General features: G+C 43.7%; 1 long non-coding RNA gene across 1 annotated transcript in view; it reads left to right on the top strand.

Annotated features, from left to right (window-relative positions):
- Positions 1-15,682, top strand: part of LOC309862761 — a 58,232-nt gene that overhangs the window by 41,668 nt on the left and 882 nt on the right. The window contains exon 2 of the long non-coding RNA XR_014310698.1: positions 12,722-12,905. This is a non-coding gene — a long non-coding RNA (uncharacterized lncRNA). The remainder of the gene's footprint in view (positions 1-12,721; positions 12,906-15,682) is intronic.

The raw sequence follows: 15,682 nt of genomic DNA, 5'->3' as shown, positions 1-15,682 counted from the left end.
ACTGCTCTAAGTTGATGTGAAGTAATGAATTCATTTGTTGTTTGAGACCATTTGAGCTGGGTTTTTCTGTTGCTGGCCACTGTCACTAAAAACCCTGACACTGGTCTACGTTCAAATTATAAAGGGGAAACTGAGCTCTTACTCAGACCTTAGAAATATGTATAACAACCCCCTCTTTGTTCTAGACCATTGGCTCTCAATCCTTAGAGTACCGTAGAGTCACCTGGAAGACTTATTAAAATGGAGTACGGGGTGCAATAGAGAAGTTTCTGATTCAGGAAGTAGGGTCAGGAACTTGCATTTTCTTTCCCAAGTGATGCTGATGCTGCTGGTCCAGGGACCACACTTTGAGAACCACTGTTCCAGACTCTAGATACCATCTTCATGTATTTAGAAACATGCTTTGTAAAAGCTCCCATCTTTTCATGGACTTTTTTTTTCATGGTAAGGATTACAAATCTTGTTTCATCGTTTTGAGTGACTATCTAGTATTATATTATATATATAATGATACTTAAAATTATGAAGCCTGGCACATCCACAAAATATAATATAATATATATAAATTTGTATTTATAAATATAATATTATATATGTTATATATAATATATGATACAAAATTAATAATATAACATAATATAATATATTATAATATATATAATATTATCTTCTGTGGATGTACCAGGCTTTGTAAAACCACATTACTAATCATATTATTTGGAGGCTTTGTAATATCACATTAACACAAACAATCCTGCCATAAACATCACTTTATAGTAATCCCGACTAACCATTTAGTAATGTCCTTAAGGTAAATTCCTAGTACAGTTTGCTGATCAAAGGGAGATGTCTGAATTTTGTTTCCCTTCTCTTAATATGTTCACCATCCTTCTAATCTCTACTTCCAGACACACTGTCCTTAGGTTTAGGTATTTGCTGGAGGATTTTTGGTTGATCCTGCCTCAGCAGGCCGAGACCTTAGCCATTCACCTTGCACTGGTCTTTCTTTTATGTTAAAGGAGTTGAGCAGAAAAGGCCATGGGCACTGTCAGCCACAGACTATTACATTCATAAGGGTTAATTTACTAATTTTTCCTAGGGGATGTGAATGGACTCCTGAGAGCTGCTTAAGTCTTTCTGTCTTTCTCTGGATCATGCTTTTTATCTTTGTCATATCTTTATTTGAGAATAAAGGAAACCAGCTGCTCAGTGCTCCAAAGATCGATGCCTCCATTTGGATGTCATCTGTCAATCATCCTGGACATAAAAGAAGGTCACTCTGTGAGGAGAAAACCTGGGCCCAAGTTTTGGCCTGGCCATGGAAGCGTTTATTTCCAGATGTAAATGCCTTCCTAAGTCAGAGTAGCACCTTTATAGTTCAGCCAGAACATTAAGTATAATTCAGGGGAAGAGAGCTCACCAGAAATTAGCTGGGAAATAAAATGCAGGTAAGAGTTGATCAGTATTGGTCTTGGCTTAAGTTCTTTAGAAAGTAGAGCCAAAGGCAAAGATTGAAGTATGCAACAAATTTTCATTTTAAGTATAGAAGTTTATTTCTCTCTCACTTAAAAACTCAGTGATGGGGGTGCCTGGGTGGCTCAAGTTGGTTACGCGTCTGATTTCAGCTGGGGTGGTGATCTCAGGGTCCTGGGATCCAGTCCTGCGGCAGGCTCCCCACTCAACGGGGAGTCTGTCTGTCCCAGTCCCTCTTCCTCTGCCCTTCCCCAACTTGTTATCTCTCTCTCTCTCAAGTAAGTAGATAAAATCTTAAAACAAACAAACAAAAAACCCCACCAGAGTGATATAAATGGTTCTGTACTGGGATGGTAGCTCAGCAATCATTGATTTGTCACCTCCAAATCTGCTCCAATTATTGCTACTTCCAGGAAGTGGAGGGAAGGATAATGGAGAAAGAGCCGGAGGAAGGGGAGGAAGGGAAGTGTGTACTCAATTGTTTTAGGGGCCAGACCTGGAATTTGCATATACCTCTTCTGCTCACATCCCATTGGCAGGACGAGACCTGGAATTTGCATATGCCACTTCTGCTCACATCCCATTGGCAGGAAGTTAGCCACACCCAGCTCCAAGGATTCCATCTCTAGCCCTGCAGCCGTGCCTAAGGCCCTGAAACTGATTTGGGAGGTTGAAGCCCAGGGAAGTGCGGGAGGGAAAAGAGAAGCCAAGCAAAGAAAGATGTGAAACCAGGTGATGCTTTTTCTTGTGAGCATCATGACTGCATGAGGACACGTGCTGACTGCACATCAGGCCTGTCTGCTTTGTGCCCAGGAGTTTTCTGCTAGGATTGTGAGGAGGAAGTGCGCCTGGAAGTAGTTCATGGAGGAGGGTAAGAAAGGAGAATTTATTGTCCCCTTTCCCTCCAGGCTCCCATTTCCTGTTGGTCAAGGCTTACCCTTCTGGGGAGCTAATTCTCTTCTCTGTTGTATAATCCAACCCCTTGACAACTGCTCAGGAGGAAGATCCCCTGTTCCAGAAGTAGAAGGCTGACCCTGCATGGATGAGGCACTGCCCAGAGAGAGGAAAGTTCCGTTAGGAGAATCTGACAGTGTGTCTAAGATGTGTGTTCTAACACATTACTTCATGTCATTTGGAGTAGAAAGTAAAAGGGACTTTGTGGGAAACTTTCTAACTGAAGTCTGTAGAAGTTCTGAGCCCGTTGGTCAGTACCTTATAAAAAGAACTTTTCGTCAGTGGTTGGAAGGGAGAAGAGAGTCTGTCTTCATCTTTTTATTTATTTGTTTATTTGAGAGTAAGTGAGTGAGAGAGAGAGCACAAGACAGCAGGAGGGAAGAGGGAGAGAAAGAAGCAGGCACCCCACCCAGCAGGGAGCCCAACATGGGGCTTGATCCCAGGACCCTGGGATCAGGGCCTGAGCAGAAGATAGATGCTTAACCACTGAACCACCCAGGCACCCCCTCTTCATCTTTGACCAAGAATCCTAATATGGGAATGTTTTTCTCAGGAATCTCAGAAACCTAAAGGAGGATTTCCTCTTTTTTCTTTTCTTCCATGGATGTTGATTAAGATGCTATGACGGATTTCCTTCCTTCCTTCCTCCCTTTCTTCCTTCCTTCCAAATGGGAGATTTGTTTGTGATTATCTGTGTTTTGTTAAGAAGTTTAAATTCCATCCTGGCTTTTTTTCTTGAAAGTCCAGCAATGTTAAAAAGGCATAAAAGTAATTTGGCCAGCCAAATTAGTACGTACTTTAGGTTGTCTCTGAGCTTGGCATGTCTGTTTACTGTGAATCTGTGAATTTAGAAATGCAGCCTAAACAAAACATAATCAAAAGACCCCGTTCTCCAATAATAAACAGGCTCAGTGGATTTTGAAATACTTAACTCCGTTTTCAGAGGATCTTTAAAAACAGAAATCTGATTCTATTGGCACAAATGCTGTTTAAGCGATATAGTGCATAAGCTTGCTTGTTCCAGAATCAGGAGGTTTCGAATTAAGTATCTTGGTGATCTTGGACATACTTTTTTCTTTTTTTTTTTTTTTGAAGATTTATTGATTTATTTGAGAGAGAAAGAGTGTGGGAACGGAGGGAGGGGCAGAGAGAGAGGAAGTATCTCAAGCAGACTCCCCACTGAATGGGCAGCCTGATGTAAGGTTCAGTTTCTCAACCCTGAAATCATGACGTGAGCCGAATTTAGGAGTAGGACACCCAACCAACTGAGCCACCCAGGCGCCCCTATCTTGGGCATACTTAGACTCTTAGTTTTGTTTTCTGTGCATGGGGGATTATAACAGCATCTAGTATTCTAACATATCTGTTATTATGCTACTACCTATCTCACAGGGCTCTCATGAGAGCTAAATGAGATAACACACATTTCTTGCTCCTGGCACATACTGTGCTCTCAACAAATGACAGAAGCTGTCACAGTCATTGGCATCATCCTTTTATCATATGGTTCACTATTGCTCCACTTGTCGACCAATTGTTCTATATTGTTGACATTTGAAGGTTCTCAGTGATCCTTCATCTCTGTAAAGGGATAATGGCAGCTGTCATAAGACAAGGCGTCATGCAAGCGTGGTGCTTGAGTGTCGATCCTTTATTGTTGGTTTGTTGCCAGTTATCCCACCATCACGCTAAACTTCCTTTTAAAGATATTTTAACTCTTGCAGTAAATGGCACGTGGGTTTACTTCAAGTTTCTCTCCCATTGTCTTGCTAGGAAGCCTTATAAATAGTGCTTGGGATTGTTGAAAACCCCATGCCCATATCCTATCTCATCTGCCCATGGAGAGATTGTCCTTGTCCATGGAAGCTTTCTGATGCTCCAGTTCTAAAGGATCACATGTAACATTCAAATTCCACACTTATCTTACTTAAAAAACAAAACAAAACAAACAAACAAACAAACAAACAAAAAACCCTTCTACCTCATGTTAACAGAGTTTGTTAGGGTAATAATCCTGTGGACCTGCTAATTGCTAGCGGGTGTCATTAATCAGTTTGTTAACACTTGGCTTACTGTGATTTGGCACTTACAAAGTCTATTCATTGGTTTCTAAGAGAAACCAAAGGCTTATCCCAAATATTCGGCAGCCCTGGAGCTAAGAACATTAGGGCTTTCCCTTCGTCCTTTGGAGCCCATATTAGCACTGTGACTCCACACTCCCTCCACCTCAGGATAGATGTATTACTGATGGAGTGTATGTCCCATAAAGTAAAGTGTCATATTTTCTTGACGCAGCAATTCTTAGCTGAAAAGAAAAAATTTCATCTGGTCAACACCAGCCTTCAAGTAAGAAGGAAGAAGAAAAAGAGAATTAGGAAGATTCATCCATAGACTCTCTCTTGCCATCTCTCCAATAAGACTTTGGATCTGACCTTTCTAGCTCTTGGCCCTCAAAGAGGACAAAAGTGAAACCAAAGTAAGTCCTGGGAGAAGGATCCTAGGGAAGATGAGGTTTGAGAAGAAGGCAGCTGTGGGCAAATGAACAAGCTTCTACTTAACTTGGCTCAGTTCTTCCCCTCCCTCCAGTCCCTCCATGCTGATCTCCTTATGATTCCTCAAATACGCAAGTTCTCCCATGATTCTGGAGTGTCAGAGCAGGAAGGCACGTCAAGAAATGGTCAAGCGATATTTTTTTTCTTAGATTTGGCTTTCTGGAGTCTTGGGGTTTTCCGGAAGGCCCCTTTGGAGCCTCCTGGTGATAGAGGATAATAGTGAGGAAAGGGAGGCTGAATTGACAGGAATCAAGATCCTTTTGCTCTAATTCAGTCGGATCAACTCTGCTTTGTGCTTTCTATAGTTTCAGAAGCCAGTTCCCTATTGCTCAATATTCACACCCACGTCTTCCTTCCTACACCCTGATTTTGTGTTCAGTGACAATCAGCCCAACTCCAAGGTGTGGAGAAGGATGAAAGCTATTCATGACAATCCTGCCCTTCAATTTCTCAGTCTTGTTGGCAGCTGTGACTTGACACATGACCCAGTGTTGGCTCTTGACATATGAGAAGGCCCTGATGCTTAAAGTTTTGTGAAACTTTGACTTCCTTATTAAAAATGGACCTCTGTGGCTGGTACTGACCTTCCCCTCTTCCTTCTTCCTCTTTTCAATGCCATTATCCTGTCTGCCATTACATTAGTAACGTTGTGACCGTGAGTATGATAGGAATGCCTGAAATCACAGAAACATTGAACCTGACCTTAGTGAGCCACTGAACCAATTCCAGCAACCACCTACCTCAGAATTCTTGCCACATGAGGAAAGAGACCCATTATGCCCTAAGCTACTTCAATTGGTTTTTGTCACTTGCATCCAAAGGAAAGAAAGAAAGAAAGAGAGGGAGAAAGAAAAAGTATTCCTGGCAGATACGTATATATTATTCTTCTGGATAAGATTTTGTTTCAATGAAGGATTTTGAGGCTAAAAATAACTTATAACATCATCATCTTGCCTCACCATTTTATTTTCAAGAAAATAGAAACAGTTTTAATTATGTATTGCTGTATAAATAACTACCTCAAAGCATAGTAGCTTAAAACTAGAGGCTTTTTAACTTCTCAAACTCAACACCCAATAAACAAATAATCAAGTCAAAAAATGGGCAGAAGACATGAACAGACACTTCTATAAAGAAGACATACAAATGGCTAATAGACACATGAAAAATTCTTCATCATCATTAACCACCAGGGAAATTCAAATCAAAACCACATTGAGATACCACCTTACACCAGTTAGAATGGCAAAAAATGACAAGGCAAGAAACAACAAATGTTGGAGAGGATGTGGAGAAAGGGGAACCCTCTTACACTGTTGGTGGGAATGCAAGTTGGTGTAGCCACTTTGGAAAACAGTATGGAGGTCCCTCAAAATTTAAAAATAGAGATACCCTCGCACTGCATGGTATCTGCCCTCAGCAGCTCATTCCTGCTGGGTGTTCAAAGGACAGTGCAATAGAAACTCAATATCTGGCATCGTTGGTTTTCTTGGCTTTGTTCATGTTAAACCTGGTATTTTTATTGAAACAGTATTCTTAACGGTTTTTCATATTGCTCAGCTTGAGATAATTTTCAAGAGGAAGTAATGCTTCTCCTTTTCTAGGGTGTTTGAAATTGAGAACCAGGCAGATCCACACTCAGACCCTAAACAGGGCCCTGAAGTAAAGACATTGGATCCCAAAGATTACAGGTGGGGAGTTCTTAAAGTATTCCGTATTCAAATGGAGATGCAAGAAACCCAGCTGAAAGAACTCTGAGGGAGGCTGGCTTCAGTTTACATGATCATCTCTGGAAATGGAACCTTACTTTATGTTCCTGTTATATAGGAGTGACAGTGACAACTGTGGATTGATCAAGTTCTTTTTAAAAGAACTGTTTTGAAGATTATGAGTCTAACTTTGGAGGAACTATGGTGATGAGCAGTGACTGGCAGTGGAAGGAATAACATGTAAAAACTCCTTAAATAAAAATTATTGGCTTTAAATAAAAAAAAAAAGTAGAGATACCCTATGACCCGACAACTGAACTCCTGGGTATTTACCCCAAAGATACAGATGTAGTGATTCAAAGGAGCACATGCACGCCAGTGTTTATAGCAGCAATGTCCACAATAGCCAAACTGTGGAAAGAGCCAAGATGTCCTTTAGCAGACGAATGGATAAAGAAGATATGGTCCATATACACAATAGAATATTATTCAGCCATTAGAAAGGATGAATACCCAACATTTGTATCAACATGGATGGAACTGGAGGAGATAATACTATGTGAAATAAGTCAAACAGAGAAAGACAATTATCATATGGTTTCACTTACTTGTGGAACATAAGGAATAGCATGGAGGACACTAGGAGAAGGAAGGGAAAAATGAAGATGGGGAAATCAGAGCAGGGAGATGAAGCATGAGAGACTCTGGACTCCAGGAAACAAACTGAGGATTTAGGAGGGGAGGGAGGTGGGGGATGGTGAGCCTGGTGATGGGTATTAAGGTGGGCAAGGATAGCATGGAGCACTGAGTGTTATATGCAAACAATGAATCATGGAACACTACATTAAAAACTAATGATACACTGTATGGTGACTAACATAGCATAATAAAAATAAATATTTATTTTTTTAAAAACCTACAGGCTTTTTGTTATCCTTCCAGTTCTGTGAGTGGCCTAGGCTCAGCTGGGCAGTTCTTCTGTTCCTTGTGCTAACCCTTTGTGTGGGAATTATCTGGCAGCTCAACAGCTTGTTTGCCTAATGCCTGACAGGAATAGCTCTAAGGCTGGGCTCCACTGGGTCACGTGCCTCTCTTTCTCTTTTTCAGAGACCATTGGTCTGTCTGTCTGTCTCTCTGTGATTTCAGAGCCCCTACTTTTCCATATGTCCTTTCCATGTAGCCTGTCCATTTGGTCTCCTTACCAGGCAGCTGACTTCTTTTCTTACATACCACCTCAGAGCTGCCCAAAATACAACAACAGAAGCCACCAGGCACCAGGAGCCCGGTGGCTCAGTGGGTTAAGTATGACCTGACCTTCGGCTCAGGTCACGATCCCAGGATCCTGAGATCAAGCCCCGCATCAGGCTCCCTGCTCGATGGGGATCCTGCTTCTCCTCTGCCTCTACCTCTCCCCCTGCTTGAGCTCTTTCAAATAAATAAATAAAATCTGAAAGAAGAAGAAGAAGAAGCCTAAGTCATAGTGTCACATACATGACTTTCTACTGGTTAAAGTGAGTCACAGGGCCTTTTAGATTCAAGAGGGGAGGGTGTGAATACCAGGGGGCATGCTTTATTGGGGGTGATCTTTGCAGATTCGCTCCTCTAAAATGGAGACCCAGACTATGAAAGCTTGTTGTCTAAGCTGATAGAGCCAAAAACTATTTAATTTAGAAGATCACCGAAGGGATGAGAGATCCACATGGGATGGGGTCGGGTGGGGTGCGGAGGGGGAGAGAAGGTACTTGCTGTTAGTCCAGGACTTTTCACTCTCAGCACCCTTGACATTTGGGGCCAGAGAATAATTTGTTGTGGGGCCGGGAGCTGTCCTGTGTATTGTTTCGTGTTTAGTAGCACCCCTCCCCGGTTGTGACAATCAAAAATGTGTCCGGACGTTGCCCAACATCCCCTGGAGACAAAGAGCCATAACTGAAAACAATGGCCCTACCCTTATTTAGAGGTTCTCTTACTTCACAGATATCCTGCTGGCCTGGAGAGTCTGATCTTACCTGTGGGCCAATGGGGCACATTTATAATCTTAAATTCTTTCAGTGGGAGGTGTCTCTATGTAATAGGAAAAGCTAGGAGAATCAATCCCACACTCTGGGCCACTTGTTCTATGTAGTGCCTTTACTTTGGATGAAGGCTTTTAAATTTCTGCTCTAAGTTCACCCAAGAGTACTCTAAAGATTGTGCCCCCAAGTGAAATCAGAACTAGTGCCCTCCATCACTGTCAGTACACAGAACTAAGCAATTCCCTTGCTACTTTTTCTCTTGCTTTTACCAAGAGCTGTCGTTCACAAATAGGTTCATTTTAGAGCCACAGGACATGGGGAGCCTGGGTGGCTTAGTCAGTCGAGCATCTAACTTTGGCTCAGGTCTTGATCTCCAGGTCCTGGGATGAGCTCCGTGTAGGACTCTGCACTCAGCAGGGAGCCTGCTTCTCCCTCTTCCTCTGCACCTCCCTGGACTCGTGCTTCTGTGGGTGTATGCATGCTCTCTCTCTCAAATAAATAAACAACATCTTAAAAAAAAAAAAAACCCCACAGGACAGGATGAGGTCAGCTAGGGAAGTAGGTGATTGAAGAAGGAAAAAAAAGGTAGTGATCTAGGCCAGGATCCACCCTGAGTCCCCTCAACATTTAGAGGTAGAGAGAAAAGGAAGAAAGCCAGAAAAATGTTACACACACCCACACATCTACAAATATACAGCTGTCGGGGCTCCTGGCAGGCTCAGTCAGTACAACACATAACCCTTCATCTCGGGGTCGTGAGTTCAAGCCCCACGTTGGGTATAGAGCTTTCTTCAAATAAATAAATACATTAAAATTTTACAAAAACACAAATAGACAACTGGGGACCACCCTTATAGCTCAAACTCTAAGAAATTATTCAAACTTGTCAATCCTACACTATGTACCCTGCCCTGGCCAGCCTTCCCTGCAGAAACTGCAGTAAAAGCTCCGACCTAGATTTTTTTCCTTCTTCCTGTCTCCTTCCCCTGACCAAAACCTGGCACTCCTCACATGGCCCCATACAGCCTGCCATGCTTCCTGCTTCTGGGATCTAGGAGTCCTTTAAACCTTGTTTTTCTGAAGCTTTCCTGTGTCTCTTCTTACAGCCACCCCCGGCCAACCATCACATAAAAGAACGCAGATCATGGGTACATTCTGATGGTACAGCCAACAGGATTTCCTGGTGGACAGGGTATGGAAACTGAGACAAAGAGAGGACGCAAGGATGAATCCAAGGTCTTTGGCCAGAGCAACTGGACGGAGGAAGCTGAAACTTGCTGAGATAGGAGACTGTGTATAGAACAAACCACTGTGGTGTGGAGGAACACAAGTCAAATTTAGCCGTATTTGTTTGTTTGTTTGTTTTTTAAAGATTTGGGTTTTTTTAGAAAGAGAGAGAGAGAAAGTGCACTGGAGGTAGGGGCAGAGAGAGAGAGAGTCTGAAGCAGACTCTGTGATGAGCACAGAGCACCACGCACAACTCAGTATCACAACCCTGAGATCACGACCTGAGCCAAAACCAAGAGTCGAACACTTAACCAACCGTGCCACCCAGGCACCCCTGCAGATTAGCCATGTTAATGTCAACATTTTCCCTAGACATCCAAGAGGGAGATTGAGTAGGTGGTTGAATAAGTGGTCTGGAGTTCAGGAGAAAAGTCTGGGTTAGAGCTAGGATTTGGGAGTTGTTGGTATAGAGATGTTTAAAGCCACAGGACCAAACAAAATTACCATGGTGGGTGCCTGGATGGCTCATCAGCGGAACATGCAACTCTTTACCTCAGGGTTGTGAATTCAAGCGCCATATTGGGTGCAGAGTTTACTTAAAAAAAAAGAAAAGAAAAGAAAAGAAAAATTACCAGGGTAGGGAACATTTAGGGAAAAGCAGAGGATAAAGTTACCCTAAGACCCTCAAACTTGAAAGTGAAAAGTTGGTCCCAATGTTTTGTTTCATTTTGAAATATTTATTTATTTATTTTAGACAGAATGAGAGAGAGAGCACGCTAGCAGGGGGAGGGGCAGAGGGAGAGAGAGAATCTCAAGCCGACTGTCCACTGAGCGAGGAGCCAACACAAGACTCCTTCTCACAACCCCAAGATCTTAACCTGAGCCAAAACCAAGCTGGGTTCAGTCAACTAAGCCACTCTGGTGACCCAGTACAAATGGTTTTCTAAGGTTCATCTGCATTGTCATAATCTGTGATCCTCATGGGGCTAATAAGCTTCTCAGTTGTTCCCCAAATCTACAAATTCAATGTAATTATTCATCAATTAATCATTCATCATTTGAACCAAATTGTGACTGTTCCAGTAATTGCTGCGTAACAAACTTCACTGAAGCATGGTGCCATAAAAACCAGCCTTTTATTATGGTCCATGATTTGTGGGTACAGAGTATGGGGTGAGGGGCACTGTGTGATTCTTCCAGTCCATCCGGAGTAGCTGGAGGTCTATGGGGCGGTAGGTATTCAGCTGCTGGATATACTAATACAGTTACCCTTTGAACAACTTAGGGGCAAAAATCCATGTATTAATTTCAACTCCTCCAAACTGCTGTTGACCAGAATCCTTACTGATGACATAAACCACTAATTAACACATATTTTGTTTGTCATATGTATCATACACTGTATCCTTACAATAAAGTAAGGTCGAGAAAAGAACATGTTAAGGAAACCATAAGGGAAACACACGTACACGGACTACAGTGTAGTCCGCATGTAAGCGGACCCGTGCAGTTCCTCCCTGGGTTGTTCGAGGGTGTGTATTCAGTGCGGAGAGATGTGAACTGAGCCGTGCAGCCAAGCATATAAGAGCAGATGGGAGAAGTTACGCTGCGTTGTGCAGGAAGAGAGGGTCAGGTATTCCTGGAGAGCAGCCGCCAGCCTTCTCAGCCCCCCCGGGCTGTTCCAGAAGTTGGAGGGAAATGGCCAGAAGTTTGGTAAATTGCAGCATAAATAAGAAGAGACAACGGTTACTAGTGTACAGAGGAAACAGAATCCCATCGGAGTGTGGGCTTTGCTCGGGCTCATGGCTCTCATTTCATCTCAGACTTGAGCCTTGACCTGGTGAGCTACAGATCCTTGTGCTGGAAGCTGCTGTTCTACATACTTCTCCTGGAATGCTTTCCAGACTTTTCCAGGCGAGAGTGCTTGCTTCGTCTGCCGTGTTCCTGCCGGGTTTTGCACCCACGGGAGGTCCTCATCATCTGAGGAAAACTGACACCGAGATAAAGACTGAACAAGGAGCACCTTGGGTGCATAGTGCAGATGTGTGTTTGGGGAGAGGACAGGTTTCACAAGAAATGACCTTGGAAGAAAAAAGAAAAAATTAGAAAAATGGAAAAAAATGCTTTCTTAAGAGAATGTTACTATTATAACTACTTTCGAGAGACAAAGAATGAATCAAGTGCTTATTGTTTGGTTTGGCAGAAAGCTTGATAAATAAGACTTTGTGTTAAACAGGACGAGGAGTCCTCTTTCATTCAGGCATCATTTTTCTGACCTAATTTAAAAAAGAATCCATTTTTCATTCATATGGACACACCTGTTGTGTACCGTGTGTGTACAACGTTCTAAAGCATCAGTATTCAACAATTTTTGATCTACAATATCCTTACAGAAAAGTGTACAACTCATGAATATGTTGTTCAATGAATCTTCATTTTCTTTTTTTTTTTTAACGATTTTATTTATTTATTTGACAGAGAGAGAGATCACAAGCAGGCAGAGGGGGAGGGGGAAGCAGACTCCCTACTGAGCAGAGAGCCCAATGTTGGTCTCCATCCTAGGACCCTGAGATCATAACTTGGGCCAAAGGCAGAGGCTTAACCCACTGAGCCACCCAGGCGACTCTGAATCTTCATTTTCATAAATCATTCGCACCCAGTGGTCGGCACCTAGCTCCATAGACAAGGTTACTGACACCCGGATGTTCCTCTCATCCAAATCCTGTTATTATTCACCCTTGTCCCAAGTAATCACTCTCCTGACTTCTTCTTCTTCTTTTTTTTTTTTTTTAAGGATTTTTTTATTTGTCAGAGAGCACAAGAGTGGGGAGCAGCAGGCAGAAGGAGAAGCAGGCTCCCCGTTGAGCAAGGAGCCGGGTGCGGGACTTGATCCCAGGACACTGGGATCATGACCTGAGCCGAAGGCAGATGCTTAACGGACTGAGCCACCCTCATTTTCCTGACTATTAACAGCATGGGTGAGTTTTGCTTGCTTTTGAACTTTGTAAATGGAATTATATTTTGAATCTGGCTTCTTTTTCTCCACTGTGTGTCGGTGAGATTCACATATGTCGTTGCTTGTGTTGGCTTACTCACCCTCATTGCTGTGGATTCCATGGTATGCTCATGGACAACTGGTGATTTATCCGTTCCACTATTGATGGATATGGGGGAAGTTTCCAGTTTGCAGCTCTTAGGAATAGCATTGCTACAAACATTCTAGTATAAGTTTTGGTATCCACGTGTGTGCATTTCTGTTGGGTTTTGACGAAGTAGTCCTTGCCTGTGAATCTGTTGACTTGGTCATATAGGTTCAAAATTGGTGCTGCAGAAACATTTTGCACATTGTCAGAGTTAAACATGTTGGATCTCACTGACATTTGATACATTTGATAGAAGAATGAACACAATGGTTCAGCCTTAAATGAAAAGTCATTCTATCCACAGTTCTTGTGGCTACAGAAACAGAGTAGCAGGGGTAGGAATGATGTTATTGAAACAGATACACATCCAGGGAGGAACACATCAATTCTTCTAAGTGTTTGTGGCAGGAACCTAAGAGAAGAGACACCCTCAAGGAGATGAAGCTGCCAATTATTCTTGACTACATGCTGTTTCTCAGATATGCACAAAAGCATTTCCTATCACAACATCAAGCCATGCAGCTTGAGGTGGGAGAAATGGCCAAATTCCTTAAAGCAGATGAAAGAAATTTCAGAGCTGCGAGAAGCTGGGATGCCTTATTCATGTGTCACCTAGGACTGTCATTAAGGCCAAGTGTCATCGTTAAATTGGCAGCAGTTTTTATTTTTCCTTGGAGGTAGATAAATAACAATGCATTACGAACAGTCGTGTCTTCTATTTGATGAAATATGGTAATTAGGGCGCTATACTATTAAAGCTGTAATTTATTGGTCCAAGCATGGCACTCAGCAATTTACAAACATTCTCTCATTTAATTTGGTCTTCACAGCAGCCTACACGGTAGGTAATATTTTTAGCCCTGGAGAAATTAGGCCCCTTGTGCGCAGCTGTATTAGCCATGAGCAGTGCAGCCGGGACTCAGACCCAGGTGTGTGCAACTTCCTGAACGCTGAGTCTGCCCGGTGCCTGGAAGCGTGAGGGTTTCCAGCTCTCTACTTGGTTGGTAAATTCATCCGAGGTGAAGAGGAACAGGAAGATGATTTTGGCACCATGTCTAGGCAGTGTTCTCTGTGCCAGCTTTAACAAAAGCTACTGCTCCCATCCAAGCTCTCATCATCTATTACCTGTAGCCGGGAATGATTTCCCAAGTGTTCCTGCTTCAACATCATCCCCCCTGCAATCCGTTCTCAACATAGCAGCTGGAGTGAACATTTAAGATGTTCAATCAGAACATGCCACTCCTCCCCGCAAAACCATCCATCGGAGGCTCAGCTCACATGGGTGAGAGATGCAATCTCCAGTATCCCACAGGCTGTGGACGGAGGGACCGTTCCTGTCTGACTCCCTCTCTTCCCGCTCCCGCCCCCCTCTCTCTGGCACTCAGGGACCTCCTGACATGCCTTTCCCCGTTTATGACCCCCCAGGAGTAGACTTGGAGAGGAGGATTTGAGTGTCAATCATTTATTTGGAAAGTGAAGGAAATACCTCTAGCTCATTGAGAAGGGAAGAGGGAGACTTTTTTTGGAAAGATATTTTTAAGGGGTTTTATTTATTTATTAGAGAGAGAGTGCACATGCGTGAGAGAGAGAGAGAGAGAGCACACAGCCGTGGGGGGGGGGTCGGGAAGAGGGGCAAAGGGAGAGGCATAAGCAGACTCCCCACCTAGAGCAGGGAACCTGACTTGGGGCTCAGTCCTGGGACCTCAAGATTATGACCTGAGGGGCGCCTGGGTGGCTCAGTGGGTTAAAGCCTCTGCCTTCGGCTCGGGTCATGATCCCAGGGTCCTGGGATCGAGCCCCACATCGGGCTCTCTGCTCAGCAGGGAGCCTGCTTCTCCCTTTCTCTGTCTGCCTGCCTCTCTGCCTACTTGTGATCTCTGTCAGATAAATAAATAAAATCTTAAAAAAAAAAAAAAGATTATGACCTGAGCTGAAGGCAGATGCTTAACCGACTGAGCCACCCAGGTGCCTCGTTTTTAAAGATTTTATTTATTTATGGAGAAGGTGAGAAAGAGGGTGCACAGGCAGAGAAGAGGGGCAGAGGGAGAAACAGCCTCTCTTGCTGAACAGGGAGCCCCCACACGGGATGGATCCCAGGACCCCAAGATCATGACCCGAGCTGAAGGCAAACGCTTAACCAACTGAGCCACCCAGGTGCCCCAAGAGGGAGGCTCTTAATAAAGGTGTGCTACCGCTACCGCTACCCAGCTACCGCTCTGGACCCCTGATATCAATTCTCCTGGCAAACTCTAGGAGCCAGTGTAGAACACACAGCCCAGTGTTAGCCCTCCAGACAGGTCTGGGACCCCGGGGTGTGTATACTCCAGCTCTCTCCTGTCCCCAGTCCCCATACCACTGCCAGCCAGCTGCCTGTGTGGGCAGAGCAGCCTTCGGCAGCCCAGAGAAAGCCCTCAGGCAAAAATGATGCGCCGCTGGTAATTTGACACTTGATGTCAGCTTGGCGCAGGGATGGTAAAGCCTCAGGCACAGGAGTGTTCCCTACAGGCCCCCGCATTTGCTGTTTCCACTTCCTAGTACATTAGTCCCTCTGCTACTAGCATGTGACCCTTTCAGATCTGTGCTCCGATAACCCCTCTGGGAGGCCTCTTCTG

The sequence above is a fragment of the Mustela nivalis genome (genome assembly GCF_964662115.1).
Source record: "Mustela nivalis genome assembly, chromosome: 1".
NCBI lineage: Eukaryota > Metazoa > Chordata > Mammalia > Carnivora > Mustelidae > Mustela > Mustela nivalis.
Note: the sequence above shows the minus strand (reverse complement) of the source record. Positions and strands in the feature narration are given on the sequence as shown.